A 20,659-nucleotide genomic window follows, 5' to 3' on the forward strand; every position below is an offset into this window, starting at 1 on the left:
CCAGCCAATTTAGATAAGCTCAAAGGTCACTACGGGGAGCACATGGCCCAGCGTAGGCCGACAGCTCGGGCATAGTGTCCTATTACCACCATCCCCGCATGAGGCTACCATCTTAGATGTTTAATGGAAACCCATCGACTAGTGGCCAATCATATTATAGTATATGGGGCTTACCATCGCGTGGTTGCACGGTATAAAAGATCGAACCCATATAGGAAAAATACCAAAACAAAACCACATAGGGCGATATCAAACAAGCCACATGGGGCAATTATCAAAATAGGCCTCATACGGCGAGTATCAAAACTATGCGATAAAAGACCATCCTTGAAAACTATTGGACTCAACAACCCTGGATGGTAGGCCCACATTAATGATCCATTTAGACCACTACTCTATAACCACTAAGTCGAAGGTCCATTTTAATCACAACCAGTCGGGTTACATTCCAAGTATGGGTGTACATTTATAGGTGGGGGTTTCCCACTAATGTACCAGTTTAAAGTCCATAAGCAATACACAAATAATCCACAAGCATGAACAAATATACAGGATGAACATTAAGCAGGCAATATAACAATTCAATTTCTACCAGCTAATACATGTGATTATAAGAGAGAGATGTCAATTATAATTTTTAATAAAAACTATAACTTAAGCTAATGAGAAGATGGAAAGCTCAAGGGGAAGAATCATCACCTTATTTGTCGACTCGCCTTCCAATGTTATTAGGAAGAGCGCACGCCCTTAGACTTGGACCCTATCACGAATTGTAAGTTGTAAGGTTAGATCCATGTTCTATGTACTGTTTATGGTTGTGATTATAACCTAGGGTTTGAATTACTTATTTTTGGGATTTTCGTGTAAAAATTAGGGTTTTATCCTAGAGCTTAGTTGCAGCCTTAACTCTAGGGTTTGAATTGTAGTTGATGTGTAATAGTTTACAAATGTTAATTTAATAGTTATAAAATATTTACTAACATTAGTATTATAGTTATTATTAGTTAATAATCATTATGATGATAATTAATATTATGATATACTATTTACGATTAGACAATGCATTAGCATCTAATAATGATATCATTGTAATTTATTTTATATAATAACTATTACTAGAATAGATAATTTACTAATGGTCATGCATCCTAATATTTAATAATCCTATTAACAATGGAAATGGTAACAATGTTAACCTAATAATTAGAGAATAACTGTTAATATTAGCGTTACAATTAATTACTAGTTAATGTAGTAAGGTAGTCATTATGGTGACAGCAATGACCATCCAAAATGAATATTTAAGAATGATAGATAAGATGCTACTATTTAATAATTACATTTTGTTTATAATAACTTGTTTAACATAATGATCTACTAATGGCTAATCTTTGCTAATATTAATAATCCTAATAATAACAATGGTAACAAATAATAACAGTGCATCGAAACAAGGCTAGAATGGGGAGGAAAGGTTGACTCACCTTGATGACTCAGTTCGAGTCGAGTTGACTCGGTCCAACACAACCATCACCCCTACATTCTCTCTCCTTCTTCTTCTCCTATCCTTTTTCATTTCTGCTTCTAGGAAGTCCAGAGGTGGCTGGACTCGACTCAAGGATGGCCCAACTCAGCACAGGTGAGTCGAGTCGACTCGCCAGCTACTCAACTCACTCACCCCTACTCCTTCTCTCCCCTTTTCTCTGTCTTTCCTTTCTCTCTTTCCTCTTGCTCTCTTCCTCACAAATATCTTCTCTCCTTGCTGCTGGAGATACCTGGCAATGGTCGGCGAGCTGGCCTGACTCAGCCTGGTCGAGCTGAGTCGACACAGCACCTGCATAAAAAAAAAAAGGCAGCGAGTCAGACTTGACTCGGTTCAAGCTGATGCACATGGCAGCCTCTCATTCCTTCTCCTCTGTTTCTCTTCTCTTTACTTTTCTACCTTCTAATCTCATACTTTTCCTCGTTCTTCATCTGCTACAGATCCAACGACACTAACGGCCCTGCCTGATTCACACACCACAACTGGGTCGGGTTGGTGCAACAACCACCCCTCATTCTCCCTTCTCTCTCTTAATTTTTCCATTTCTCTTCTTTCTTCTTTCTTTCTTCTTTTCCTTTCATCTGCTGCAGGTCCAGCGGAGTCACTGGGCCGCCGCATTCGATCCGAATCGGCTCGGTTTGGTGTCCCCTTAAACGAGGAAGAAGCTCCGCCATTAATGGCAGATTCTCTCCCTCAGCTCCTATCTTCAATCTGACAGCGTGGAACGATTTCTAGGGATGTATTAGAGCTTGTAGAACGAAGGTTTTGAAGCTTCGCCTTCGTTTGACTGGTGGGTTCGAAGGATGAAGGAGACGGCTATTTTTCCTCCAACAGCCGCAAGCAATGGAAGGAGGGCGCTGCAGTTAGCTTTATTTCCCTTTCCCAGGGTTGCCCTAAAAGATCCCAGGCCGTTGGATCTGTAATAGATGGCCTGGATTGAAAACCGGATGGCAGCAGCCCCCAACGTCTAGCAAAACCAAAACCGACAGCGGTTTTAGCTTCCTGTGGGCAGAAACTCTCTCCCACGCGGAGACCCATCGGACGGCTGGGATTTTACCTTAATGAACGACCTAGATCAGCAGAAGACCCCTCACATGGATCGCTGATGTGGAGTGGAAACAGTTTCCATTTTTGGAAATGTTGTGTTTCCGGGTCCTTGTTGTGCCAGCTCACGAGTGCACGTAGGTGCACCTAGCAGGTGGAGGTTTTAGGGTTTTGGTCAGGGCTGAGGTTCGCACACGATGGACGGTTTGGATCTTTCTTCTGGGTAGTGTGGGTGGACCACGGATCAACTAAAACGGACGCTCGTCCGTCGGCTGTCTAAGGCAAGGAGAGAGAAATCTCCTTCTACTTAAGGAAATAACGGGTCAGCCCACTGCTGACCGAGCTGGGGTGCTCGGTACACAGCGAGTGCTCGTCAATTGTGCACATGCACCATCAGGGCGGGGCCCACAGTCGTGTTTGGATGAAATCCACTCCATTCATTAGGTTTCACAGGTCCAATTAGGACCTTAGGCTAAAGATGAGGTGGATCCAAATCCTAGGTGGGCCATACCAAGTGATTCTCGGCCTTAAGTACGGATCCTCGCTGATCTGCTAGTCGGATGATCTTGAATTTGGATGTCAACGGCTAAAAGAGTCCTAGGGACTACTTAAGCTAGAATTTAGTAGTTGTTCTATGAATCATATGGCCTAATACACACTTATAGCATGAGCTATTTATTTTCAATGCTTTTCATATCATTAATATTATTATTGCTATTATTATTATTATTATTTTTCTAAGTTGTTTATCATTGATTGTGATTTCTACTATCAATGGTTTAAATATCTTAAGGGATCACTTATGTGTCTAAGCACACCATCATATGCTTTTATTCAAATAATACATAAATTTTAATATTAATATATCATCATATACATGCTATGGATCACATGTTTATTAGTATATAATTCACAATATATAATATTAATATATATTTAATTAAAATCATCTTTGTCTTCCTCAATATTGTTAAGTCATATAAAATCTTATTAAAATATCTAATAAATTTAGTACTCATATTCATAGAAGATATTTAGTACTACATCAGTATTTATAATTCATTCATACATTGTAAAACTTTTGTAATGTAATGTTACTTCCATAATATTTTATTTTCATTAAATATATATACATATCAATACATTTTCATACACTTCTATATGATAAGTAATTTATCAAGATACATCTAAAATTTTCCCTGATCTATGTTTGTGTAAAATATAATAAATAAAATAAATATACTTATTAAATATCATTGGAGCGCCAACGGACAAATGGGTTAACATATGGATGGAAATTGTTTTAACGATTAGATTTAAATTAGGATGCACGTAAATGTTTACATAAGTCTAGCTTATCTTTATACTAAGTTTGGTTATATGGTAACACCCGAGTACTGAAAAGTACGGGGTGTTACAAACTACCCCCCTTAAAGAGAATTTCGTCCCGAAATTCATTATTTCAACAATGATTGTTAGGGTAATTTATTCTACTGTGTCTGATAGTTTTCCCACTAGGTTCATTTGTGTGCGCAAGCGCCTGTGACTTACTACTAGAACATGAATCATTCTAACTACCCCCCTTAGAAAAGGTTTTACCCCCGAGATTTGATAATACTTGCCCTAATCGTTAATGGTATAAGTAGAAGAGTTATCCTAATCATGCCTCCTATCTCGTATGTGTCTGAGCGTGAAATCACAACTTCCATCAACAGATCTCTAATTTATCAAGTCTCTAGGCTAGTCAATGAGTTAAGGCGTATGGGTTCCATGAGAACTTACAACTCTTCTCAGTACCCACCAAAATTAGCAATTTATTTTCATGCCTACCAATCCCATGGTTTCCTGTGCTCGAGCTATCACGGACAATGGTTGTAGTGGGTTTGAGTCCAATACATCGATCCTTCGCCTATGTAAAATAAAGGATTTTCTGTATCAATCCCTAATCCTAGTAAATCTCAATCTTCTGCCTGATCAGGGCATTGAGATCATTAGAATTTGCTAGGATATGGGGTTCGGATCAAACCGCGTACACGTCGCATACACATGATTGCATCAGTCCTTGATCCCGATTATTCTAGACTCATGGGGAGCATCCTGTAATCATCTAATGAAAGTGCCCAAAATTTATGTGAATAGACGCGAGCGACCATCACGCTTCCAGCACGCACTCTGATTATCTAAGTACTATTTGGAAATTTCAAGGCAAGGATTTCTACCTAAAACCTAGGTTTAAAAGTTGTCAAGTCCGTTTAAGACTTCTAATATAATTTGAATATGCTTAGCCTAGGGTTGAAATTTTACCTAAGATCGTGTAACTTCGCCTCTAATTAATTCTTACGTGCTGAAATTTGTGGGAAATATCATTCCTAAGCAAAGAGATGTGTCAGGAAGTTCATGTTATGATTCTTAGTACGATTCCATAAGTTCAGAAAACATTTGTTTTCAGTCCAGTGTTCAATATGGTGGTTAAGGAAATTTCTATAAGCCTAAGTTCAATCCATTTGCTGATTATTACAAGAGTGTGATTCAAAGCTATGAAATTCATAGGAAAGTTCATATCCTAGATTTCTAGAAAAATTTCATTTGGAAGTCAAGCAGAAGGAATGTCCTCATCTACTCTTATGTACACCATAATGAGTATTTTGTACACATGTTTAATTCCTATGTCCAAACAACTATTTTGGCAATTTACAAGGGAACTAAAGTCTTCATTTCTAAGTTTGAATGGCTAAACCTAAAATTTTCCATAATGCCTAAACTTATTTCTAAGTTCTTCAGTCCTCCAACAATTTCTAAGGGGCCTAAAATTTTGAATTACTATATTCTCAAATTTCTCCTAGCTACAGGGGGGAAATTCACAGAAGTTCAAATGGTTACTCTAATAATTGTTAAAGGGACCTAAGTTTGGGTTTCTACGTTCTCCAAATTTCCCTAAGTCTAGGGGAGATTTACCTAAGTTCAAATTACTAGTTTCAAACATCCAAATTTGAGGCATTTAAAGTTTGTATAAGTACATTTCCCAAGGCCAAGTTTGTTCAAACTATGCTCTGATACCAACTTGTAACGCCCCGGTTTTCAGGACCCGAGTATATGACCCGTGTCCCAAAAACCCGAGTGTTAGCTTTAAAGGATGGTTGAATTCGAGTGTACATTTTTTTTCCTTCATCAGAGTAAGCAAATGAGCGTAGTGTGGACAAATCGAATTAAAGGAAAATTTCATTATCATTCAAATTTACAAGAAGCTACCCATAATGACTTATACAAACCAATGTCTCTGAATTTAACAAGTACAAGAATTACATGATCTAATACATGAGAAATAATAAAAAGCATATAAGTATAAGCCGCAAGATCACACAGCTCCTCCAAGTATACAGTCAAGCATTCCTGGTGATCGTACCCTGCTTCTTATCAAGTCTGAACATGCATATCACTTAAGCCACCTGTACTACCTGTACGGTTTTATATTTGATGGATGAGTGACCAACTCAGTGTGAATTCCCCTCGAGATTACACACCGCCGCATTAGGTAAGAGATAGTATAAAACATCCAGACAACCAAAACAGAGTAAATGCAGTCTTATTAGGTGCATGGATGCATGAATGCAATCATCGACCTGGGTAAATCATCTGGACGGTCGGAGCCCCAAGAAAATATCCAGATAGGCAATGGGGTGGTCACCCAAAGATGTGAGTGGTCATCAGCGCAACACGCAGCGTAATCGTATGGGCATGAGTGATCCAAGTCATCATCATAAATCGATCGGCTGGTCATTAGCGCAACTCGCAGCGTAATCGCATGGGCATAATGATCCAAGTTGTCGTAGTATGCCATGCATGCATGATTAGCCAGGTCATTATTAGTCCATTTACAACCAGCCAATTTAGATAAGCTCAAAGGTCACTACGGGAAGTACATGGCCCAGCGTAGGCCGACAGCTCGGGCATAGTGTCCCATTGCCACCATCCCCGGCTCATGAGGCTACCATCTTAGGATGTTTAATGGAAACCCATCGACTAGTGGCCAATCATATTATAGTATATGGGGCTTACCATCGCGTGGTTGCATGGTATAAAACATCGAACCCATATAGGAAAAATACCAAAACAAAACCACATAGGGCTATATCAAACAAGCCACATAGGGCAATTATCAAAATAGGCCTCATAGGACGAGTATCAAAACTATACGATAAAAGACCATCCTTGAAAACTATTGGACTCAACAACCCTGGATGGTAGGCCCACATTAATGATCCATTTAGACCACTACTCTATAACCACTAAGTCGAAGGTCCATTTTAATCACAACCAGTCGGGTTACATTCTAAGTATGGGTGTACATTTATAGGTGGGGGTTTCCCACTAATGTACCAGTTTAAAGTCCATAAGCAATACACAAATAATCCACAAGCATGAACAAATATACAGGATGAACATTAAGCAGGCAATATAACAATTCAATTTCCACCAGCTAATACATGTGATTATAAGAGAGAGATATCAATCATAATTTTTAATAAAAACTATAACTTAAGCTAATGAAAAGATGGAAAGCTCAAGAGGAAGAATCATCACCTTATTTGTCGACTCGCCTTCCAATGTTATTAGGAAGAGAGCACGCCCTTAGACTTGGACCCTATCACGAATTGTAAGCTGTAAGGTTAGATCCATGTTCTATGTACTGTTTATGATTGTGATTATAATCTAGGGTTTGAATTACTTATTTTTGGGATTTTCGTGTAAAATTTAGGGTTTTATCTTAGAGCTTAGTCGCAGCCTTAACTCTAGGGTTTGAATTGTAGTTGATGTGTAATAGTTTACAAATGTTAATTTAATAGTTATAAAATATTTACTAACATTAGTATTATAGTTATTATTAGTTAATAATCATTATGATGATAATTAATATTATGATATACTATTTACGATTAGATAATGCATTAGCATCTAATAATGATATCATTGTAATTTATTTTATATAATAACTATTACTAGAATAGATAATTTACTAATGGTCATGCATCCTTATATTTAATAATCCTATTAACAATGGAAATGGTGACAATGTTAACCTAATAATTAGAGAATAACTGTTAATATTAGCGTTACAATTAATTACTAGTTAATGTAGTAAGGTAGTCATTATGGTGACAGCAATGACCATCCAAAATGAATATTTAAGAATGATAGATAAGATGCTACTATTTAATAATTACATTTTGTTTATAATAACTTGTTTAACATAATGATCTACTAATGGCTAATCTTTGCTAATATTAATAATCCTAATAATAACAATGGTAACAAATAATAACAGTGCATCGAAACAAGGCTAGAATGGGGAGGAAAGGTTGACTCACCTTGATGACTCAGTTCGAGTCGAGTTGACTCGGTCCAACACAACCATCACCCCTACATTCTCTCTCCTTCTTCTTCTCCTATCCTTTTTCATTTCTGCTTCTAGGAAGTCCAGAGGTGGCTGGACTCGACTCAAGGATGGCCTAACTCAGCACAGGTGAGTCGAGTCGACTCGCCAACTACTCAACTCACTCACCCCTACTCCTTCTCTCCCCTTTTCTCTGTCTTTCCTTTCTCTCTTTCCTCTTGCTCTATTCCTCACAAATATCTTCTCTCCTTGTTGCTGGAGATACCTGGCAATGGTCGGCAAGCTGGCCTGACTCAGCCTGGTCGAGCTGAGTCGACACAGCACCTGCATAAAAAAAAAGGCAGCGAGTCAGACTTGACTCGGTTCAAGCTGATGCACATGACAGCCTCTCATTCCTTCTCCTCTGTTTCTCTTCTCTTTACTTTTCTACCTTCTACTCTCATACTTTTCCTCGTTCTTCATCTGCTACAGATCCAACGACGCTAACGGCCCTGCCTAATTCACACACCACAACTAGGTCGGGTTGGTGCAACAGCCACCCCTCGTTCTCCCTTCTCTCTCTTAATTTTTCCATTTCTCTTCTTTCTTCTTTCTTTCTTCTTTTCCTTTCATCTGCTGCAGGTCCAGCGGAGTCACTGGGCCGCCGCATTCGATCCGAATCGGCTCGGTTTGGTGTCCCCTTAAACGAGGAAGAAGCTCCGCCATTAATGGGAGATTCTCTCCCTCAGCTCCTATCTTCAATCTGACAGCGTGGAACGATTTCTAGGGATGTATTAGAGCTTGTAGAATGAAGGTTTTGAAGCTTCGCCTTCGTTTGACTGTTGAGTTCGAAGGATGAAGGAGATGGCTATTTTTCCTCCAACAGCCGCAAGCAATGGAAGGAGGGCGCTGCAGTTAGCTTTATTTCCCTTTCCTAGGGTTGCCCTAAAAGATCCCAGGCCGTTGGATCTGTAACAGATGGCCTGGATTGAAAACCGGATGGCAGCAGCCCCCAACGTCTAGCAAAACCAAAACCGACAGCGGTTTTAGCTTCCTGTGGGCAGAAACTCTCTCCCACGCGGAGACCCATCGGACGGCTGGGATTTTACCTTAATGAACGACCTAGATCAGCAGAAGACCCCTCACATGGATCGCTAATGTGGAGTGGAAACAGTTTCCATTTTTGGAAATGTTGTGTTTTCGGGTCCTTGTTGCGCTAGTTCACGAGTGCACGTAGGTGCACCTAGCAGGTGGAGGTTTTATGGTTTTGGTCAGGGCTGAGGTTCGCACACGATGGGCGGTTTGGATCTTTCGTCTGGGTAGTGTGGGTGGACCACGGATCAACCAAAACGGACGCTCGTCCGTCGGCTGTCTAAGGCAAGGAGAGAGAAATCTCCTTCTACTTAAGGAAATAACGGGTCAGCCCACTGCTGACCGAGCTGGGTGCACGTGAAATGTGCACATGCACAATTCGGTTGGGGTCCACAATGGTGTTTGGATGAAATCCACTCCATTCATTTAGTTTCACAGGTCCAATTAGGACCTTAGGCTAAAGATGAGGTGGATCCAAAGCCTAGGTGAGCCATACCAAGTGATTCTTGGCCTTAAGTACGGATCCTCGCTGATCCGCTAGTCGGATGATCTTGAATTTGGATGTCAACGGCTAAAAGAGTCCTAGGGACTACTTAAGCTAGAATTTAGTAGTTGTTCTATGAATCATATGGCCTAATACACACTTATAGCATGAGCTATTTATTTTCAATGCTTTTCATATCATTAATATTATTATTGTTATTATTATTATTATTATTTTTCTAAGTTGTTTATCATTGATTGTGATTTCTACTATCAATGGTTTAAATATCTTAAGGGATCACTTATGTGTCTAAGCACACCATCATATGCTTTTATTCAATTGATACATAAATTTTAATATTAATATATCATCATATATGTGCTATGGATTACATGTTTTTTAGTATATAATTCACAATATATAATATTAATATATATTTAATTAAAATCATCTTTGTCTTCCTCAATATTGTTAAGTCATATAAAATCTTATTAAAATATCTAATAAATTTAGTACTCATATTCATAGAAGATATTTAGTACTACATCAGTATTTATAATTCATTCATACATTGTAAAACTTTTGTAATGTAATGTTACTTCCATAATATTTTATTTTCATTAAATATATATACATATCAATACATTTTCATACACTTTTATATGATAAGTAATTTATCAAGATACATCTAAAATTTTCCCTGATCTATGTTTGTGTAAAATATAATAAATAAAATAAATATGCTTATTAAATATCATTGGAGCGCCAACGGACAAATGGGTTAACATATGGATGGAAATTGTTTTAACGATTAGATTTAAATTAGGATGCACGTAAATGTTTACATAAGTCTAGCTTATCTTTATACTAAGTTTGGTTATATGGTAACACCCGAGTACTGAAAAGTACGGGGTGTTACACAAATATATACACTATAATACAAGAAGGCATAAATAATCAATTTAAAATGCACATGCCAAGATCAAATTTCATCTTTTTGAACTTGCTTTTATCGAGAGGTTTTGTGAAAATGTCAGCATGTTGATCTTCAGTAGGAATATATTCTAGAGATATAACTTTTTCTTCTACTAATTCCCTTATATAATGAAATCTAATGTCAATGTGCTTAGTACGAGAATGCTGAATAGGATTTTTTGAAATATTTATTGCAATGGAATTATCACAATGTAATAACATAAAATCCTGTTTAATTCCATAATCACTTAACATTCGTTGCATCCAAATAAGCTGTGTACATGCATTACCAGCTACGATATACTCTGCTTCAGCTGTTGAAAGTGATATAGAATTTTGTTTCTTACTAAACCAGGAAACTAGACACTTTTCAATGTAAAAACAACCACCACTGGTTGATTTTCTATCATCTAAATTACCAGCCCAGTCAGCATCCGAGTACCCAACTAATTGGACACTAGTCTCATAAGGATACCAGAGACCGAGATTTACAGTACTTGCGACATATCTAATAATTCGCTTGACAGCAATCAAGTGAGATTCTTTTGAATCAGATTGATATCTTGCGCAAATACCAACACTTAGAGAAATATTAGGTCTACTAGCAGTTAAATATAACAAACTACCAATCATACTCCGATAAAGTTTTGAGTCAACATTTTTACCATTGGAGTCTTTTGAGAGTTTCAGGGTAGTACTCATAGGAGTATCAAAATTCTTGCCATTCTCAAATCCAAATCTCTTGATTAGATGCAAAGCATACTTAGATTGAGAAATGAATATTCCTTCAGGTTGTTGCTTTACTTGCAATCCAAGGAAATAAGTCAATTCCCCAACCATACTCATTTCGAACTGTGATTTCATCAAATCTGCAAACTCAGTAGTCAAGTCAGTACAAGTTGATCCATAAATGATATCATCAACATAAATCTGTACCATTAAGATATAATCATTATGTTTTTTAACAAACAAAGTTTTATCGACAGATCTCATTTGAAAATTATGACTTAAAAGAAATTTCGTTAGTTTCTCATACCATGCCCTAGGTGCTTGTTTTAATCCATAAAGTGCCTTTTTAAGCCGATATACATAATCAGTATTTTTGAAATCTTCGAAACCCATTGGCTGTTCAACATAGACTTCTTCATGTAAATCGCCATTTAGAAAAGCACTTTTCACATCCATCTGATAGATCTTTATCTTTCTAAAACATGCAATGGATATAAATAGTCTAATAGATTCAAGACGTGTTACTGGTGCAAAAGTTTCATCAAAATCAATCCCTTCAATTTGAGTATAACCTTGTACCACTAGTCTAGCCTTGTTTCTAATTATATTTCCACACTCGTCAGATTTATTTTTGAAAATCCATTTTGTTCCAATGATGTGTCTATCTTTAGGTCTTGGTACGAGATACCAAACATCATTTCTTACGAATTGGTTGAGTTCTTCTTGCATCTCAACGATCCAGTTCTCATCAGCAAGAGCTTCTTTTACGTTAGATGGTTCTATTTCGGATGTAAAACATACATAATTACATGTATCTTCAAGTTGTCTATGGGTGCGAACACCGATGAGAGGGTTTCCAAGAATTTGTGTGGTTGGATGATCTTTAACAGTCCTCAACTCAGAATCAGTCTGATTCGATGAAGTATCGGGTTTATCAATGATTAGTACTTCATCATTATCTGAATTAGAAATTGGTGTGTTTAAGTGATCATCAATGACAACATTAATGGATTCTTGAATCACACCAGTCCTTTTGTTCAGGACCCTATAAGCTCGACTGTTTAAGGAATATCCTAGAAAAATCCCTTCATCACTCTTCGTATCGAATTTTCCTAAATTTTCATGATCACGTAAAATATAGCACTTGCTGCCAAAAACTTGAAAGTATTTAACAGTAGGCTTTTTATTGAACCACAATTCGTAAGCCGTTTTATTATTATCTCTGCTAGTGTAGACTTGGTTAATAATATAGCAAGCTGTGTTGACTGCTTCAGCCCAAAGATTTTTAGAGAGCTTCATGCTATTCAACATGACATTAGCCATTTCTTGAAGCACCCTATTCTTTCTTTCTACAATTCCATTTTGTTGTGGAGTTTTGGGAGCAGAGAATTCATGTAATATTCCTTGGTCGGTACAGAACTTCTCAAAATTGCTATTCTCAAATTCAGATCCATGATCACTACGAATTTTACTAATTTGAGAAGATTTTTCAGTTTGAATCCTTTTGAGAACTTTTCTTACTTCTTCAAGGGTTTCAGATTTATCCCTTAAGAAGACTACCCAAGTGAATCTGATAAAGTCATCAACTATTACCAAGATATACTTTTTCCCACCACGACTTTCTGTTCTGGTAGGTCCTATCAGATCCATGTGGAGAAGTTCGAGTGGTCTTGATGTGGTATTTGAATTCATCTTTTTGTGTGAGTTCTTTGTCTGTTTGCCTATCTGGCACTCACCACATATTTTATCTAATTTATGAAGTTTGGGTAAACCTCTTACAAGTTCTCGTTTGCTCAATCTATATAAATTTTGATAATGTACATGTCCAAGACGTTTGTGCCATAAATCAGTCTCGTCTGTATGGACCATGTAACATGTTTGATTAGATGAGCTGGATTCGCTAATAATATAGCAATTTTCAGACGTTCTACGTCCAGTTAATATTACAGAACCCTTATTGTTTAGAATCTCACAGCTTTGATTAGAAAACCGAACATTATGGTTATTATCACATATTTGAGATATACTAAGCAAGTTATATTTTAAGCCTTCAACGTATAAAACATTTTTAAACACAGGAAGATTAAAAAGTTGAACCGTACCTTGGCCTATAATCTTGCAGTTGCTACCAATACCAAATGTGACTGAACCATTAGTCATATCTTTCAGATCCGTGAATAAAGCTTTGTCACCTGTCATATGCCTGGAGCATCCACTGTCTAAGTACCACTTTGAATGACTTGTTGCTTTGAAAGCAGTGTGAGCAACCAAGCAGGTAACTTTAGGAACCCATTTCATAACTGTTTTAGGTTTAGGAACATAGTTGGTCTTCTTTTGTGCATATTTGTATGAATGACCTATAGAGTTAGATTTTAAGAGCTCCTTGAGTAAATCAACTATCTTTTCAGCTAGTGGATTTCATTTCTGATTAAAGTTGACATGGCTACTTCTAGGTTTTTGAAAAGTTTTTGAATTTCTAGAAAAATCTTGATAAGTACTTTTCTCTTTTGAGTTTGAGGACTCTCCTTTAACAAACATAGGAGGAGTATACTTTTGTTTAGGAGGTAGATTTTTATCATAGCCTAACCCGGATCGATCGCCACTTTTTCTTGATCCGAATAAAAGTTTCTCTAACTTTGGATCACCTTGGGCATATTTCCATGTGTCCTTTAAACTCAAAAGAGAAGATACTTCAGTTTTAAGTTTCTCAATTTCAGATTTTAAATTAATAATTAGGGAGTTTTTGAATTTCAAATCGCATTTTGATTTTTCAAAACAATCTGAAATTTGTGATTTTTCTAAGACAAGTGATTCAAAACAATTTTTGAGTTTAGAAAACTTTTCTTTTTGAAGTTTAAGTTTGACAGCAATTTTACAACTTTCCTTATATAGGGCATTGTAAGCGTCTTGAAGATCATCTTCATTTTCACATTCACTATTCAGATTTTCTTCACTTGTAGAGTCATTATCTGAAAATGTGAATTTGGCTAGAGTCATAAGAGCTTTAACCTCATTGCCTAACTAAGTTTCAGAATCTTCTGATTCAGAAGAACCTTCAGAATCAGATGATTCATCCCATGTAGCCAACATACCCTTCTTCTTACGTTTGTCCCTTTTAGGACATCTATTTGCTAAGTGCCCATATTCTTGACAGTTGTAACATTGACTATCTTTCAAAGATTTTTGAGATTTGGGTCTAAACTTCTTTTTATCATTTGACTTTTGAAAATCAACCCTTTTCTTGCTTTTGAAAATCTTATAAAATTTCTTAGCTAAAAGAGCCATATCATCTTCTGAATCAGAATTTTCTTCTGAATTACATTTAGAAGATTTTAGTGTGATAGATTTACCTTTAGGAGCTTTAAAGTTTAACTCATAGGTTTGTAGAGAACCAACTAGTTCTTCTACCCTCATATTATCCATATCACGAAGTTCCTGGATCGCGGTTACTTTAGAATTGAACCGTTCAGGAAGTAAGCGTAATATTTTTGCACACACTTTATTTTCTAGGATTTTATCGCCAAGACCCCACATTGAGTTTACAATGTCATTCAATCTAGTGTAAAAGTCCATAAACATTTCATTTTCCTCCATATGAATTTCTTCAAATCTGGTTATGAGGAGTTGGACTTTAGATTTTTTGACAATTATAGTACCCTCATGTGTCATTTCTAATATATCCCAAGCTTGCTTTGCAGTATCACAGGAAATGATTCTTTTGAACTCATCCGGTGATAGTGCGCAGGTAATTGCATTTAGTGCTTTAGCATTTGCACTACTCTCACTTTTCTGAAGAGTGGTCCATTGGTAATATAGTGTGGCTATCATAGACTTTGAACCATCAACCCCAATAACTTCCATGATAGGAGGATTCCATTCAGTCACTATGGCTTGCCACACATTTTCATCCATTGATTTGAGGAAGATCCTCATTCTGGCTTTCCAATAGGCATAGTTGGAGCCATCAAAGGGTGGAGGCCTTGTGACTGAAAGGCTATCAAAATTTGACATCTTAAATAGCTTAAATCGTTAGCTCAGGAATTAAATTCAAGAATTAAAAAGAGCTATTAGGCTTTGATACCACTTGAAAGGCCTAGCTATATGTCCTAGAGGGGGTGAATAGGACAATGCCAAATAAAACTTAAAACAGCGGAATTAAAAAGAATATGATAGCCAAAGTAAATCACAATGCAGGAAAGTAAAATAACCTCAAAATTCAGATCTTGAGAGGTTGATACAAATGTTGTTCTAAGGACAACCTTACACCAAAAACCAGAGTTTATGGTAGGACAACCTTATTTCTAGAAAGATCTTTGTATCAAATCTCAAATCGAAGAGGAATACAGAAATAAATACAAACTGAATTAAAATAAATTGAATCACAAATGTATTGTTCTAGGGACAGCCATACACCATAAAAATGGCAGGGCAACCTTACCGGAACAACTTTCAAAAGAAATTAAAATATCAAGCGATAAAGGAATAGCAAAAAATAAATTCTAAACTATTACAACATTCTCACAATGCTTGAATTAAATGATTACAACATTCACCACCATACATACATCCCACAAAAGAATAATTAAAAATCAGAAGAATAAATCATTCAACCACAACATAAGGGATTATAGTGGTTCGCCTGTGTGTTCACCAACTGTTAAACAACAGCCACAGAAAATGCTACTCCACTCCTAATATCCTCACACAGGGGATATTAGCGTTCACTAAAAATAGGTTTTCCCGGGTTCACCCAAAACCTTTACAATTGTGTCTTTGTATGTGGGCTTACACAATTAAAAAAACCCCACTTCTGAGTTTTCTTGGCTCTCCTCAGATAACCAATACAACAAGATTTTTCTGGCAAATCTTGAAAGAAACCAAAACAAAAAGGAATTTACAATTAAATGTAAAATACCTGATTATCTCCTTCGTTGTAGCAGCCCGGTAGAACCAAATCAGAGTAGATGATTGAATGTCCAAGTTCAATGTCCAGTACTCAATTACAATGGTTCTAATTCTAATAGATTTTAAATTAAACCGAATAGGGCTTGCCGTAATTGATTTTGATTCTAAAGAAAGGGAATAATAATTCCTCTTATCAAATTAGATTGGAATAGCAGAAACAAAATCAATTAAATAAAGCTAAGGAAAGAGAATATTAAATAAGCACACTTAGCGTAGATGGAGCACAGAATTATCTCTCAGACGTTCGACGAAGATTGGCTTGAATAGATTAATTAATTCGATGATTTCTTCTGAGATTCGTGCACTATTTATAGGTGAGCAGATCGTGTCTTCGACTGGTCTAGGGAACTTTTCGACTAGTCGAAGCAATAACAGATATTTGAAAGATCCGACGTGATAAGCTCTGACCGTTCTACGACTGGTCGAAGGTCACCTTCGACTGGTCGTAGGTCACCTACGACTGGTCGTAGGTCACCTACGACTGGTCGTAGGTCACCTACGACTGGTCGTAAGTTTCCTTCGACTGGTCGAAGAACCTATAACACATCGCTGGATTTCGAATCGAAGATTTTTGACAGGTCGAAGATGCAGTCGACACTGTTCCTACGATTGGTCGAATAGATTCCTGGACTAGTCGAAGCCTAACAGATTTCATCCGGAATTTGTAACAAACTCACGACTGATCGAGGAATTTCTTAGACTGGTCGAAGCAAGTCTAGGACTAGTCGAAGAAGGCCTAGGACTAGTCGAAGAACAGACCAAACTCATGTAAAATAACATTCGACTTATGTATCCAAAATGACCTACTTCTAAGGTCAACCTATGGTCAGTCAAACCTCAACCATGAAGTATGGACATTGAAACATTAGGAACAAGTGACCTTGAAGTATGAGCCTTGAAGTCTTGATGTAGTTGAAATCTTGATGAAGCTCAACCTTGAAAGAGTCTTGAGTTCTTTACAAACTGCCTTGTACTCTTCTTGAAGTACAGCTTGAGTCTTGTCTTGTGAGCAGTTCTTGCATTCAAGATTGATCCTTGTACTTGTGAGCTTTGCTTTTTTATGAACGTTGATCCTTGAGAGAGCTTATAACCACAAATTTGACAACAAACAGGGATATAAACTATAGCACTTACAATAATGTACAGGTTTCAGTCCCTTGGGATTGGACTTCGGTCTCACCGAGTTTATTACTACATCACAACCCTATACTTGGGGAGTGAACATTGCTTCAGTTGATAGATGATCTTTGAAGTTCACGAAGCTTGGTATCTTGTCATATGATGACTCTTAAGCTTTAGACTTTTGAGGCTTGAATATGACTAACATTGAAGCTTGAGCTTGGAGATCAAAGTAAAGAAACATTGTCTTAAGTTGGATGAAGCTTTGAAAACTTGAACTTTAAAGCTTGAAAGATTGAAATCACACATGGTGTTGTACTTAAACTTGAACATGTAATCTTGCATTTGAAGTTCTTGAAGTAAAGACCTTTGTCCTTGTACATGAGATTCACTGTCTTGTATATGTAGATGCGCTACACAAGACACAGATTCCCCGAGGCTTTGACACTACAAAATTTGATAATAATAGGAGCTAGAAACCATATCACTTACAATCTCCCCCTTTGTCAAATTAGTGACAAATCACACTTCATAACATAAGCATTATACGCATAATAAACGCACAATAAAGAATCATGCACTAGTTATCAATAGGTCACAACAATTCGCATCTACTCCCCCAACAAAACTACTTAGTCTCTTTGACATAAAAAAATGTACCTATCCACAATCCACATGCCATATATCATAAGGATGACAAAAATTCTCCCCCTTTTTGTCACAATATGACAAATGAAGGAACCAACAAAGGGAATAAGAAGTAGATAAATAAGGAAGAATAAGAAGAGTAATGAGGAATAAAATGGTTAAGATATTAAAACAAGTACTGTTCAAGCATGATTAACCATGTTCAACCAAGTTCAATCAAGTTCAACCCCATAAAACAGAACAAAGCCAAGTATCATAAAAGTTATTACAAACCATATGAAAAAATACTAATTAAAAACCGAAGAAGGAGCAAGTATGGTAGGATTAAGTTGATGAAGTCCCTTGTTAAGGTGCCTAAGATATTTGGGCATATATTTGAACTGCAAATCATGGGACTCATTCATATTCTCTACCTTCTCTTCAAGTGAGTGCAACCGCACATCAAAGTCAGTTGGCTGATAATCAGGATCATCTGCTGAATCGGATTCGATCTCATCAAAAATATCATTCATATTGATGTCATCGGGTGGTAAATCACCTTCTTCTTCATTTGCAGCATCAGCTCCACTAACTCCCACATTCACTTGGCCTACGACCAACCTTAGATTCATTTTGTTTATATTGGAATTATTGAAGATTAGGTGTTGAATCGGAGCTTCTCCAACAGGCATAGCCACTAAAATATGGGAGGACAACACAATCATAAGATACGCGAATGAAATGTCACTGTGTCCTGTATGGAGATGGAATTGAATGATGCAATGACAAATTAAGGAAGGAAGACATACAGAGGTACCAGAGATGATGGAATGTAGAATCTGAACCATGAAAGTAGTGATTTGGTTTTTTTACCAGAACAAGGATAGACATTCGAAATGAATATCCTATGAAGGACTCTGTAACTGAGTAACAAATACTTTGAGCTAAGCGCATTTTCGAAAGTATTCCATTCCGCATATATATTGCACAAAGATCTAGTAAGCCTACGCTTCTCAGATTCAAATGGTTTTACCATTAGAGTGTTAATGGGAATACCTTCATCATTGACAGGTATGTCCATTAGACCAGAAATAAGATGTCGGTCTATTTCAATAGGACCTTCTCTAGCTGTAATAATGAACGTCAGATTTTTAGTAGAAAAATTAGAACTACATGCATACATAGCTTGTGTAATGGACCGATATACCGGCCCACTCCAATGTAAAATGTTATCCCATCCTACAGATTGGAGGAGAGGAACGATATCAATTGGAGCTAGATGATCATTGTGAACAGGTCGTTCAATTGTAACATTGCGCAACCTAATATCCCACACATAATAGGGATCATCTTTGGGTGACCAAAGGTGGAAAACTGTGATAGGAGTCGACCTAGAATTTGAAGGACCACGAGAACTTTTCTTTCTGGCTCTACCTTCCATTTGCAACAAAGAAATCAAAGAACAAAGAGATTACAAAAGAAGTAGAGTGGGTTTTCACTAGATCAAATTTTTGAAAAGAAAACCCCAAAAACCACTATGAATTAAGAAATAAATCACACCGATAATGAAAAAAGGAGTGCTAAGAACTTGAATCTACAAAGAAAATGAAAAAAAAAGCACTAACCTTATAGAAATAGGAGATGGGTTCAACCAGTCGACCTAAGACCCATAAGAGAAGAAACCCAAAATGAGGAAAAAGAGATTTTCCCCCGAAATAAAGCACTAACCCTCGTTACATGACTGGTCGAGTAAATGCTCCACCAGTCGTGCCATGACTGGTCGAGTATGCACTTGATTGGTCGTACACAGCCCAAAATATGCAATATTTACAAAATTTTGAAATTTAAACATTTAAACTAACAAATATATACATTATGATATAGAAATACATAATTTATCAATTCAAATTGCACATACCAAGATCAAATTTTAATTTAGCAAACTTGCTCTTGTCGAGCAATTTTGTGAATATGTCAGCAAGTTGAGACTCGGTCGGAATATATTGTAAAGAAATTATCTTTTCTTCCACTAATTCACGAATGTAGTGATATCCAATGTCAATGTGCTTGGTTCATGAATGCTCTATTGGATTTTTAGATATAGCAATAGCAGTGAAATTATCACAATATAGAACTATAGAGTCCTGTGCAATTCCGTAATCACTTAACATCCTTTTCATCCATACAAGCCGAGTACATGCATTACCTGTTGCAATGTATTCAGCTTCAGCAGCTGAAAGCGATATGGAACTTTGTTTCTTACTTAACAAGGAAACTAAACAATTCCCAATATACAAACCACCACTGGTTGATTTCTTATCATCAACATTACCAACCCAATCAGCATCCGTGTAATCAGCTAATTGAACACTAGTATCATGTGGATACCAGAGACCCAGATTTGTTGAACTTGCAACATATCGCATAATCCGCTTAACAACAGTTAAATGTGACTCTTTATGATCAGATTGATATCTAGCGCAAATTCCTACGCTAAATGCAATATCAAGTCTACTTGTAGTTAAATAAAGTAAACTTCTAATCATACTGCAATATAGTTTAGGATCCACACTATTACTTATAGAGTCCTTTGAGAGTTTCAAAGTAGTACTCATAGGAGTATTAAAATTTTTCCCATTCTCAAATCTGAACTTTTTAACTAAGTTCAGAGCATATTTGGTTTGATAAATAAAAAACCATCAGGTTGTTG

The 20,659-nt window shown here is 36.8% G+C and overlaps 1 long non-coding RNA gene across 1 annotated transcript; it reads right to left on the reverse strand.

The window, feature by feature from the left end:
• Nucleotides 1-5,793: 5,793 nt before the first annotated feature.
• On the reverse strand, nucleotides 5,794-7,245 carry LOC131229213 (uncharacterized). Its single transcript, XR_009163216.1, has 2 exons — nucleotides 7,169-7,245; nucleotides 5,794-6,033 (listed from the first exon to the last, which is right to left on the reverse strand). It is a non-coding gene; the product is annotated as an uncharacterized LOC131229213 (long non-coding RNA).
• Between the last annotated feature and the right edge of the window lie 13,414 nt (nucleotides 7,246-20,659).

This window comes from Magnolia sinica, chromosome 2, assembly GCF_029962835.1.
Source record: "Magnolia sinica isolate HGM2019 chromosome 2, MsV1, whole genome shotgun sequence".
In the NCBI taxonomy this organism is placed as follows: Eukaryota; Viridiplantae; Streptophyta; class Magnoliopsida; order Magnoliales; family Magnoliaceae; genus Magnolia; species Magnolia sinica.